Raw genomic sequence first — 12,645 nt, 5'->3', positions numbered from 1 at the left:
CAGGATAACCTCTAGACTCTTTGGAATTGCTCAGCCATTGACACTTTGTCTCATTTCACTCTTCCCCATTTTGGTTGAGAAGGTTTTCTCAAACCCTTGATGCTGAGTCTCAGCTCATTTCAGGATTTCCGTCCCATGTTGCCAGGAAGGTCCACACCCCTGGGAGTCATGTCCCACATAGACAGGGGTAGGGTGGTGAGTTTGCTTGTTGTGTTGACTGGAGAGAGAGGCCACATCTGAGCAACAAAAGAGGCTTTTTGTAGAAAGACTTGCTCAATGAGAAAAGCAGTGTATTGATTTATATTCTAGGATACGTCACTCAATCCATGTAACTAGAAAAAGTTTTCCTGTCATTGTAGCTACTCCATCAGAATTCACCTCTACGTAAACTTAAACTCCAAACTACATTTAATTGCCAATGTGATCTCTTAGAGTTGTAAACAGTTCAGAGCCCGTTGCTTGTAGGTAATGAAGGTGAAGGAAATAACTCTTCCTTATAGTAACATCACATTCAAATCATACATGTAATTTAAAAATTGCCATTAGCAGTATTTGTACATTTGTCAAGTTGCGATGAAAATATTAGCTTTATTTGTTCAGTTGTTTGGTCTTCCATATCTTTAGCCAGTTCCTGAATACATCGAGCTGTGATGTCACAGAAAAGTAGTGCTTGAGCTAACTTCTTAGCCACAGAGTCACCCATTTCCAAACATCTTTGACTCCATCTTCTACTTGTCTCATCAACTTTACTTTTTTAATCTTAGCAACTCAGAGTGCTACTTCATAAGACACCGTTTTAGCTTTCAGCTGCCAGAATGCAGTATATCAGAAATGGAACAGCTTTTAAAAAGGGAATTTACTAGTTTACAGTTCTAAGGTTGTGAAAATGTCCAAGTTAAGGCATCCAGAGAAAGATACCTTAACTCCAAAGAAAAGGCCAATGAAGCTTGGGGTTTCTCTCTCATCTGGGAGGCCACATGATGACGTCTGCTAGCTTTCTCTTCTTACTTCATAAGGCTCCCCCATGGGTATTTTCTTTCTTCATATCCAATGACCTCTGGCTGAGTGGGCTCTGTTGGTTCTGGTGGCTCTAAAGTTTTTCCAAAATGATTCCCTCTTGAAGGACTCCAGTAAGCAATCCCACTTTGAAGGGGTGGAGACGCATCTCCATGAGAACCATCTAATCAAAAGTCACCACCCACAATGGGTGGGTCGCATCTCCATGGAAACAATCAAAAAGCTCCCATCCAGCAATATTGAATGAAGATTAAAGAACTTGGCTTTTCTGGGGTACACGACAGATTCAAACTGGCACAGATACCATCAAAGTATAATGTTTATTATAAGTGAAATATTGAACAACTGCTTCATCAGCTTTTTAATTCTGTACTGTTCCTTTAAATGAATTCTTTTGGTTTGGGTTATATAAATGCTACTAAAGTTTTGGTGGTTTCATTGCTTCATTAGCCAGTAACACATCATAGTTTTAGCACTGTCATCAATAATGGATAAAAAGCCCAAGATCAATATTTGAGGGATCATATGTCTGAGTAAAATTAGAATATATTATTTTGGTTTTAATTTTTTCAGGATATATAAACGCTACTAAAGTTTTAGTGGTTTCATTGCTTCATTAGCCAGTACATCTCTACAAATAACACATCATGGTTTTAGCACTCTGTTATCAATGGTGGATAAAAAACCCAAGATCAATATTTGAGGGATCGTACGTCTGAGTAAAATTAGAATATATTATTTTGGTTTCAATTTTTTCAGGAATAACTTCTGTTGCTAACATTCAGTTTCCTACTGTTGCCCTTTTGGAAAAAAAAAGTGTCTTTGCTTGACAAACAATAATCCAGTGATGCTGTTTCACCATCATAAATTAGGGTTAAAAACCAATGCAAAATTTTCTCCCCTAATACACCTAATAATGCTAAGCCATGAGTTAAAAAACAAGCTGGATTAAGAATTTAAATGATTTAAGGTAATAAATTATAAAAATAAACATATGCTTACATTTTCTACAACTTATTTTAATATTTTGGTTGACAAATTAGCCTTAAAGTGCACACTATGTAACATGGCCCTACTGTGTGTGACTGGCGGGTAGCTCACCCCATCTGGTGAGCTACCATCTGCAGCTCACTTCTCAAGTTCACCAACCCGCCTATACCCTGGGCAATGAGACAACCCCTCTGAGGACAGTCTTGGAGGTTGCAGCAATGCCATTGTCCTACCCTCAAAATACTTGTTCTCAACTCATGGCACATGTTAACCAGCAGTTCACAGATCCATACCAGTCTGTTACTTCACTTGGCATTGTACCATTTTGAACAGAGATCAGATTGCTTCTCTAAAGAGGTGCCATCTGAACAGAGACTTAAAAGAATGACGGGAGCCAGCCTCGCACGTCTTTGGGGGAAGAGAAATCCAGACAGAGGGGAGAGTGAGTGCAAAGTTCCCAAGGCAGAAACAAGTTTGGTGCACTTTAGAATCAGCAAGGAGCGCAGTGGGGCTGGCGCACAGCGAGGAGAGGCAAGGTCAAAGGCGATGGAACTGGGAGATGCAAGCAGGGGCCAGATAATACTGAGTTTTATAGAAAGGTGAGAACTTTGCTTTTGCCCAGAGTGTGGATTTTCAGCTGGGGAGTGACAGGCTCTGATTAGACAAGACAATTCACTCCTAATTTAAGCTTCCCAGTATCTCCCAGGAGTGTCCTGCACATGGTGAATCTTGCAATAGCTCAGGGATGACTGGAGTCAAGGGGGAGGAAAGCAACACCACAAACCTCTTTTCCTGGTCCTTCCTGCATTTTTCTCCTTTATTTTTTGGCTTCTCTTTTCCAGGCCAGAGAGTTATTTCCTGTCTCCACTGAGTCTCTCAGCATCTTCCTGGTGCATTCACATCTTCTGGTTCTCCTGCATAGTAGAACTTTGAGTTCATCACTAGCTTACCACATAGTGAACAAGATATAACCTTTCCGAAATTACTCGGTGTCTTTGTTCAGAACCCAAATCACTGTTTTGCGCTTTAAATCAACCCTCCCATTCAGGGTGACTGCTCTCTGGCCAATGGCGTTTGAGCAGAAGGATGTGTGTGTGTGTGTGTGTGTGTGTGTGTGTGTGTGACTTTCAAGTCATGCTCCTTGTCCTTTCTGATTCTTGCTGCAGGATAGAGTACAGATGAGTTGGCAGGATCTGGACTGGCCATGTCGGATCATGAGGAGATGAAAAACTAGATTGGAGTTGGGGGCCCTAATATTATCTTAAATGCCATACCAGCTTAGATTTTTAGGTTTTGGAGAATTGAACCTTCATCTTACTGAAGCCAGTATATTTGGGGGGCCACCCCTGTTATAGCAGCTGACCTGGTAACCTAACTGATTATAACCAACAAAAGAAAAAAAAAAGTGATGGTAGGGAATGAGGGACAGAAGAACAAAAGAGAAATTTTACTCACTTCACAGTCTGGCTGAAAACCAACTCTGAATATGTGGGAAAATGCCATAAATAATTATATAGTCCGTATTAGCAATAAAAGAAGATCCTTAAGTTACAAATGCTTTTCTTTCATTTCCTCTCTTATGAATGAATACAGTAAGATTCCAATCCATGAACTGATACCCATCTCGTGTCAATGCCCTCAGCCGCCAGGTTAGACTCTGGCAATCTTATCTTTTGGTCTCAAGCTTGGAGACTCGTGACCAGGACATTTCATTGGCTCAAGGGCTTTAGTTATTGGATTCTCATCTTCAAATGAATTCCCTAAGCCTGTAACATTTCATCAGCTTACAAAGCATGTAAGCCTGTGGTTAGAGCAGACTTTCCTATACCTGATCTTTCAGTTTCACATCAGGGTTGAGTTTAAGGTGAATGACCTGCTGTGACTTTATCGGTTGGAGTTTGGGTTCCACGTGGCTTGTGAGCTAACAGTGGAAGCTGAGTAACTAACCAGGCATGGTGCGTGACAGGGCGGTTTGATTCTCCACCCCAGCCATCCTTTCACCTCTGAGTACAGCGTAGCCTCTCTTCCCCCTGCTGGTCCCGGGTGGGGAAAAGGACTGCTGTGATTTCCCACACACTCCGCTCTCCTTCTCATAAGGAACTTTCTTAACTGCTGGGTGGGAAGAGCTGTGGAGTGAACTCTGGCTGTTACACAGAATGGAGACTCACAGATTCGACTATTTTCATGGATGGCATTTTAGCTCTCCCCTTCTTTTAGCTCCTGAGGTATTTCCTTCTGAAGTGGGTACTTTAGCTTATTCAGAGTCATAAGCAATTGCCAAGGAAATAGTAATTATAATAGTAATATCATGATAAGGTGGTATTATTTTTTACATTCCTTGAAAATTTTTGCCATGAAATATTTGGGACATTTGTTAGGGTGTGATGAGCACCGTAACAAATATCCATGCACCCATTCCAACTTAAGCAATAAAACGCTGAAAAACGCCACCGCTTTATTTCTCCCATTTTAGCACTTATCATTCCCAGGCAGCATGTTTTTATATTTATTTGTTATACATATATATGCATGTAGTCCTAAACAATGCTTGATTTAATTTTGCATACTTTAAAACTTTTTATAAATAAAATGAGATTATGTGCCTATTACCGCAACTGCTTTTTCTAGCCAATTTTGAGAGATCTGTGTTGAAATGTGGGCTCTCATTCATTAATTTTCACTGCTATATAATACATGACTGAATACACTACAATTTATTTATCTATTCACCTGCAGACATACATATAAAAGAAACCTTTAAAACACGAAGTAAATAGCATATAAGGAGTCTCTGTATCCAGGATAAACTGTGACACCTAGAACTATTTCCTCTAGAAACTTTCTGTGTAAGGCAGTAGCCACAAGCCACATATGGTGACTGCACACTTGACACACCTCATCCAAACAGAGTTGTGTCCTAGGTGTAAAACACACACCAGATTTTGTAGACTTAGTACAAGAAACAGTGTAAAATAGCTCGCATTATAATCAGTTTTACATGGGCAGGCACCGGGAACCGAACCAGGGTCTTCTGGCATGGCAGGCAAGCGTTCTTGCCTGCTGAGCCACCGTGGCCCACCCTGCATTATAATCAGTTTTATCTATTTCTTTTTACCTTTGAAAGTGTGGCTACTAGGAAATTGACAACTGCCCTTGTGTCTTCACATTGTGGCTTGTGTTGTAGTCCACGCTGCTCTCGATTATGCTTTTTGTGGATGGGGTTCAGTCTGCCTTGTCTGTCTTCATAAGTTCAGTGCCCAGACAGTAGTGGAACAGAGCATGTGTCCAGGACCCACTTGCTGAATAAGTAAATGGGTAAAGTATTGACGACATGAATGAATGAATGACACGCATAATTCCACCTAGTTTAACCCTTCACCCTCAAGAAGCTTGCACACAGTTGCCTCAGAATGAAATTCCTTTGGCAACCTCCACTTGAACCTGATTTAGTCTGGCGAATTCCTGTACTGGCCACAGGCGGACATAGGCCCCCTTACCCCCACCCCTGGGTGAGTGGAGGTTGACCCCTTGCTCCTGGGAAAACAGCCCGAGGGAACTGTGTTTGCTCTTGTGCTCAGCCTCTTGCTCTTATTACGTGGTGTCATGGAGCCAGAAAGTGCCTGTGTGTTTGGGTGTATGTGTGTGTGTGTGTTTGTGCATGTGGCGAGGGGGTGAGAAGGTAGAGAAAGCTTCTAATCCCTAAATCATCAGAGGACCATCCATTGGGTCAACCATCATTATTTTTGTTCTCAAGAACGTTTCGGTTAAAAATAACAGGTATCTGTTTTCCTATCCTCCAGTCATATACTTGTTAGATGTGACTATGGGGAAGAAGGTCAGATCTTCCTGCTGCCGTCTTATGATTCCAATGTATTAAAAATAGATAAGGGCTGGGCGGGCCACGGTGGCTCAGCAGGCAGGAATGCTTGCCTGTGGTGCCAGAGGACCCAGGTTCGATTCCCGGTGCCTGCCCATCTTAAAAAATAATAATAATAATAGATAAGGGACTTCTGAGAAAATGGCTGACTAGAATAGTTCCAGATTAGCTTGCTCCATGGAAAAGTTAGAGAAGGGCGACTGAGGTGGTGATTAGGGAGTGTGGCTGACCTGGGAAGAGCCTTCTGCACCACATATGGCAGCCCTGGTTGCAGAGGCTGAGGAACTGAGAGGCAGAAAGTTAGAGCCTGGTGTGGAGGCATGGAGCCATGGAGCCCGTGGGAGTGCACAGATGGGAACACAGGACTAGGAAGTAAGCCAGGCGGCGTTCCTTGGGCGCACTACCCTCACCAGCGCAGCACCGTGACCGGCCACTCACCCCACACCCCACGCACCTGAACCCTGTCACCCTCTCCCATTCCCTGCGCTCCAGGTGCCCCCACCCCATCAGCCCCCAGTGCACATACCTGCCCCACACACCCACCCCAAGTGCAGCCCAACCCACCTCTCCTGCACACCTCCTGAGCACTGCCTCCCCCTCCCTGTTCCCTGCAGGCTATTGCCAGCGCATAAAGATTGTGGGCACTAACCTCCATACCGAGGATACCCCTGTCCCAGACCCATAGTGTCACACAACCTCACTCCACCCTCCCTGAGCTCAGTGCATTCCTTTACGGCACTCCCAGGCCCAGACATGCACATGGGCCCCCGATCACATCCTTCAACTCTGGGAACAGCACTTTACAGCAGTCCTAGAACTGCGCATGTGCACATCCCTCAGCCTCACTTTCCAGCTCTGAGAAAGTGCTGACCTGCGCAGCCAGATCACATCTGCCTGCAATTCACAAAGGTGTAACACCAACCTGGTGCCACAGCTCTACGCATGCGCACAAAAGGCCCCATGACTTAGACCAGCGCACACCAGGGTTATGCCCCACAGACCAGTGCACTGGAACAGCTACATCCTCCCTGGCCATGGGTGCCCATATTCACAAGCATCAGTGTAACATCCCCAACCTGCTCCCATACCTGCCTTTAAACAAATCACCATACTGAGTGCCCCAACCCATGCCCTGCTCCCTGCTGTACAACCATCCTGCAAACACAAGGCCTTAGACTACTGAAAGAAATCAACTCCCAAAGTAAATCAATCAAGATATTTACATGCCTTGAAGATAGCAGAAGATTACCAAGCATGTCACAAAACAGATAGATAAAGCTCTACCTAGTGACCAAATTAAAACACCAGAGGAGACACAGACATTGGAACAACTAATCAAAGATGTTCATGCAACTCTACTTAATTAAATAAATGGGATAGCAAATGACATAAAGGAGATCAAGAAGACAGTAGAACAGCATAAAGAGGAATTTGAAAGAATACATAGAAAAATAGCAGAAATCACAGAGATTAAAGACTCTGTTGACCAAATAAAAAGCATACTAGAGGCACACAACACCAGATTTGAAGAGACAGAAGAAAAAATAAGTGATATAGAGGACAGAATAATTGACTTCAAAGACTCAAAACAGCAAATAGCAAAAAAGATAGAAAAAATTGAATGAGAACTCAGGGAAATGATAGACAAAACAAAGCACACAAATATAAGAATCATTGGTAGAAGAGAGGAGTAAAAGGGCTAGGAAGAGTAATTGAGGATATAATGGGGGAAACTTCCCAACCCTCATAAAGGACATAAATATACAACTCAAAGAAGTCCAACGAACTCCAAACAGAATAAATCCAAATAGGCCTCCTCAAGGCACATACTAATCAGTCTGTCAAATGTTGAAGAGAAGCAGAAAATCCTGAAAGTGGCAAGAGAAAAACAATCTACTACATACAAGGGAAATCAATAAGACTGAGTTCAGACTACTCAACTAGCACCCTGGAGGCAAGGAGCCGGTGGTATGATACAGTCAAGATTCTGAACGAGAAAGACTTCCAGCCACGAATTCTGTACCCAGTCAAATTGTTCTTCAAAATTGAGGGGAGATTAAAGTTTTCACAGACAAACAAGTCCTGAAAGAATTTGTCAACAAGAGACCAGCCCTACAAGAAATACTAAAAGGAGTTCTGCTGGTTTAAAAAAAAAAAAGATAGGAGAGGGAAGTCTGGAGGAGGGCACAGAATTGAAGAGTACCCCTAAGGTTAGTTTAAAGGATAAAAAGAGAAAGAGGGAAATGAATATATAGATCTGACAAACAAAATAAAAAAGATAAGATGGTGGAATCAAGAAATACCTTTTCAATAGTAACTTTGAATGTTAATGGACTAAACTTACCAATTAAAAGATAAAGATTGGCAGAATGGATTAAGAAACATAATCCAGTTATATACTCCTTCCAAGAGACTCATCTTAGACACCAGGACACAAATAGATTGAAAGTGAAAATATGGAAAAAGATTTTCCACCCAAGTTGTAACCAAAAGAAAGCAGGAATAGCTATATTAATATTGGACAAAATAGGCTTTAATGTAAAGACATCATAAGAGACAAAGGACGCTATATACTAATTAAAGGGTCAAATTCACCAAGAAGATATAACAATCATAAATGTTTATGCTCCCAATCAAGGAGCTCAAAGTACATGAGACAAACATTAGCAAAACTGAAGGGGTGCAATAGATGTTTCAACAATAATAGGAGGAGACTTCAGTACACCACTCTCTTTTATGGACAGACCAACCAGACAGAAGATCAACAAGGAAATAGAAAAGTTAAATAACTCGATAAATGACTAGACCTACCAGACATATATAGGTCATTGCACTTCAAAGCACAAGGTTATACATTCTTCTCTAGTGCCCATGGAGTATTCTCCAGGATAGATCCTATGTCGGGTAAAGGGTGTTTAAATACAGGGTACAGGGGGAAAACTTCTATTGCATGCTATGAGCTATGTTCCAAAGGAAACCATCAGCACCACCACAGCAACAGCAGAGGTAAATAATGGGGGGAGGAATAAGAGTTAAGAGGAGGTTTAGATTCCCTATTTGGTGAGGGTGTGTTTATGGGTTTTCTGTCTCTTGGGAACAATGAAGTTATTGAAAATGTTGATGGACTGTGGACTTTGGGCCCTCTACATGTTGCCTGATGAATGCAGGTGGCTGTAGGATGCGCTGATGGATAAGTAGATTGGCTAATGATGGTGTATACTTATAAACGAAGGTTGTGCTGCTACAAAAAGGAACAAGGTCGTGAGGCATGCAACGATGTGAATGAACATGTGGAACATTTGGTGAGACAAAATAAGCCAGAAACAAAAAAACAACAATGGTATGCTCACCTTTAGAAAATGCTTAAGAAAACAGGGGCCTAGATTGTAAGCTTTTAGAGCAGACACATTAAGTCCGGAGTGGTGATCATTATTTCTGGATTTTGAGAGGCTGTTTTAAATATGTAACCCGATACTTAGAGATAAGAATGAAGCCGAACAGGTTGGAGTTAAAGTAATTCAGAACATAGGGGTAAGGAAGACAGTGTCTATATTTTAGAACCACACGTACTCTTTGAGACCAATGGAAGAAAGGTTTATTTGATCTGGAACTGAAATTTTCTGTGGTACATAATCTAATTCAACCTATCTGTATAGCTCATTTGAATAATTGAAACACAGGAAGCACAGAATAAGAAAAAGGTCCTTTAATCCCGTATAGATTATAATAATGCCTAGAAACATCCTACATGTATATTAAGCAGATAATCAAAAAGTATTGGTAAAGTCCCCTGAGGGAGAGGAGAAAGACTATGGAACTATTAAACCTTGCCATCAGGGAATCCCCTGATACTGTGTCAAACTTTAGAGATACCCAAATTAATAGGCCATGTTCTCAATCATGAGGCTTACTCTTGTGAAGCTTATGTAGGTAGCATAGAAGCTTAGACTACCTATAGGCATGCCTAAGAGTAACTTGTGGAGGACCTCTGTTGTTGCTCAGATGTGGCCTCACTCTCTGTAAGCCCAACTCTGCAAGTGAAATCATTGCCCTCTGCTCTATATGAGACATGATATCCAGGGTGAAAGTCTCCCTGGCAACATGGGAAATGACTAACAGGGATGAATCCAAACTTGGCACCATGGGCTCAACAATTACATCCTGACCAAAAGGGGGAAAAGAAGTGTAATTAATAAAGTATCAGTGGCAGAGAGAGTTCAAATGGAGTCGAGAGGCTACTCTGGAGGTTGCTCTTACACAAGCTTCAGGTAGACCTTGCTACCTATCATAACCTGCCAACCCCCAACCAGAACCATCCCAGCCAATCCTAAAGTACATCTAGAGCAATATATAAAATTCCACAAGGGTTCCATGCACTAGAGTAACTTTCCAGAAACCTTTATAACCTCTAGATGGGTCCCTGGTCCAGATAAGTCCTGAAATCTAGCCCAGCCTCTCCAGAACATCAGATAGTTCCATCTCTCTACCCCATATTAGTAACAGACCCTTCCAATATCGACAATTTAGAATTGCCATAGCCCAAACAACCGCAAAGAGAAGAATGAAAAGATCAAAGGTGATGGTGGAATTATATATAGAAGATAGAACTTAACAAATGAATATGAATGCTAAATCATTAAATTGATATCTCTTTTAGTCTCCAATATTTCAGAGCAGCTAGAAGTAAAAACCTAAAATTGCAAAATTGTAACCCATGTCAAAGTCTGAAATATGTTCTACAACTAATTGTGGTGCTGTGCTTGGAAATTTATAGCTTTTTTGTATATGTGTTATTGTTCACAAAAAAGAAGGAAAAACAGTTGACTATGATAAAAAATATTTAAGCCCTCTGTCCTCCAATATTCTGGAGCAGCTGGAAGGAAAAATATGAGAGGATCTTATGGTAGCCCATGACAAACTCTGGGATCTGTCCTATAACTGCTTGATGAAGAGTACCTTGAAAATTATTGCTTTTTTATTTCTTTGCTTTGCATATATGTTATACTATACAATAAAAAAAATTTTCAAATATATGTATAGATAAGGAATCTAGGCCCCAGAGGAACGTAGGTGGCTGCACCCTTCCTCCCCTCCCTCAGCTGAATCCACAAGGAAAAAGAGAGGAACCAAGTTTCCGGGGTCTTGGCCAAGCCACAGAGAGCAAGGGCTCCTGGAGGGAAGTCGCTGGTTCGGAAGGTGGGGGCACTTCTCATGTGACCTGGAGTGGGTTACTCCAGTTCTCCTACTTCAGTTTCCTTATCATAAAAATAGTTAAAGCATAACATTTCCTGGCTGATAGCCTTCACCGCCTCTGTTTCCTCATCCGCTGTCAGGGGAAGGTCCCAAGGGAGAGGGAAGGCAGTTGATGGACTAACGTCACGACTACTCCCCGAGCTATGGCAAGTACCCCTCTTTGCTCTGAACCCAGACCTACCCTCTGACTCCCATTCAATGCCTGGCGTGGCAACTCACCACTCAATCTGAGCTGCCACAAAAAATCGATTTTTCTTTTAACGCATAGAGGATCTACCTTGTTCGTGGCATAAAATGGAACTTACAGTCATCTCAGTGGTCATCTCCAGCTCTGACATCACAGGAGGATATGAAAAGAAAGAACCAGGTGTAATCAGGGAGAGAGCCCAGGGTTAGGGTTAGATGGTGTTGAGGGCCCTGGGCAAGTCATTTCGCGCCACCCTTTTTCAGCTCCCTCCTCTCCTTTCAGGTTCAGATCTCAGTTCCTCGCTTGGGGCCTCAGACCACCCTGCCTGAAATGAGAACTGCTGCCTCCCACCTCCTGGTACTCCCTACCCTACTTCCTTTTGATATTTAATACTTAATATTTAACCCTAGCACTCATCGCCATCTGTCAAACTACCTTTTATGTGTGCATGTGGTTATTTTTCAATGCGATTTCATTGAGATATATTATATAGTCACGTACCACATAATCATCCCAAGTGTACAATCAGTCGTTCACAGTGTCACCATGTGGTTGTGCTTTCATCACCACAATCAACTTTCAAACATTTTAATTACTTCAAAAATTAAAAATAAAAAAGAACACCCAGAACATCCCATATCCCTTATTCCCCACTATTATTTATTTTTTGTCCTTATTTTCATATTCAGTTGTGCATAAACCGGTTACAAGGAGCATCAGTCACAAGGTTTTCACAATGACAGAGCCACACCTTAAAAGGCATATTTATACAATAATCTTCAAGAATTAACACTACTGGATTCCAGCTTAATAGTTTCAGGTATTTCCTTCTCATGCTGCCTTTTTAATTTATTTGTCTGCTCTGTATGTCCCTTAAATTGAATGTAAACATGAGGGCAGGGATTTTTAGCTGCATGTTCTCTTCTGTCCCCAGTGCCTGGAATAGTTCTGGCACGTGGTAGGAGCATCTGCTGAATTAATCCACAAAACGGAGATGATGATAATAATAATGCCTACTTCAAAGTCAGAGGAAGAAATCTAGTGAGATAGTTTAGGTGAGAAAATTCCCCATGTGGAGGGACCGACAAGGTCCAAGGTATTTAGAGACCACCACAATGAGAGCCTCTGAAAGCTGTTTGTGACACTAATGGTGTTGGGAGCTCCGATGGGTGTGTGATGGGCGGAGGTGGTACTGTGTGTGAGAGCAGAAGGAAGAATAATGTGGAAGACATGATCGTCAACAGCATGGGCGCTGGGTCAAGCCCTCCTCCACTTATCGCAGAGGCCCTCGGGGAGTTTACACAGCAGTAGGGTGTGTATG

Source organism: Tamandua tetradactyla, chromosome 18 (genome assembly GCF_023851605.1).
Source record: "Tamandua tetradactyla isolate mTamTet1 chromosome 18, mTamTet1.pri, whole genome shotgun sequence".
NCBI lineage: Eukaryota > Metazoa > Chordata > Mammalia > Pilosa > Myrmecophagidae > Tamandua > Tamandua tetradactyla.
The sequence above is the reverse complement of the archived record's forward strand: the minus strand, read 5'-3'. Positions refer to the sequence as shown.